Below are 1,105 nucleotides of genomic sequence, written 5' to 3' on the forward strand. Positions count from 1 at the left end.
TGTAAAACCCTCCATGAGTGGCTTGTTTTGGCCACCTGTTCCTCTCAGCAGACATCCAAGTAATTTAGATCCCCCATGACCATTGCCTCCCTTACCTGTATGGCATCTGAGAGCTGCCTGGAGAATATCTTGTCTATCTCATCATCCTGGTGAGGAGGTCTGTAGTAGGTCCCCACTACCAAGTCCTTTTACCCTGACCCCCTGTGGATCCTGACCCACAGTGCCTCAGTATTCCCCTCCTCTACCTGCACCTTGATGATGGAAGATGTGTACTGCTCCTTAACATAAAGAGCTACATCCCGCCTTTTTTTCCCATTCTGTCACCCCTATACAATCTGTACCCCTCAATTCCTACTGTCCAGTCATGCGTAGAATCCCACCATGTTTCAGTTAAGCCGACTAGGTCATACTGTGTGCTAGCAAATAAGTGTGTGAGCTCCTCCTGAGTCTATGGTGTCGATGCCTACACAGTCAGATGGGTCGCCAATTGGCTGGTGGGCCTCACCCAGAGAGTGGTGGTGGATGGGTCTTTTTTGACCTGAAGGGATGTGAGCAGCGGGGTTCCCCAGGGGTTGGTCCTAGAACCCGCACTGTTCAACATCTTCATTAGCAACTTGGACGAGGGGGTGAAAAGCACCTTGTTCAAATTTGCAGACGACTCTAAGATGTGGGGAGAAGTGGGAACACTGGAATGGAGGGACAGGCTGCAATCGGACCTAGAGAGTTTACAGCAGTGGGTGGATGAGAACAGGATGGGATTCAACACTGACAAGTGCAAGGTGCTGCACCTGGTGGGGGGGAACCAGCAGCATATCTACAGGCTGGGGATCTCCCTTCTCGTCAGTGCAGAGGCAGAAAAGGATCTTGGGGTCATTATTGAAGCCACAATGAACATGGGCCGACAGTGTGGGGACACGGTCAGGAAGGCCAACCACACCTTGTCGTGCATCCATAGGTGCATCTCGAGCAGGTCCAAGGAGGTGATCCTCCCCCTCTATGCAGCACTGGTCAGGCTGCAGGTGGAGTACTGCGTCCAGGTCTGGGCGCTGCACTTTAGGAGGGATGTGGACAACATGGAGAGGGTCCAGAGGAGGCCACCCGCATG

This window comes from Alligator sinensis, unplaced genomic scaffold (genome assembly GCF_000455745.1).
Source record: "Alligator sinensis unplaced genomic scaffold, ASM45574v1 scaffold1054_1, whole genome shotgun sequence".
Lineage (NCBI taxonomy): Eukaryota > Metazoa > Chordata > Crocodylia > Alligatoridae > Alligator > Alligator sinensis.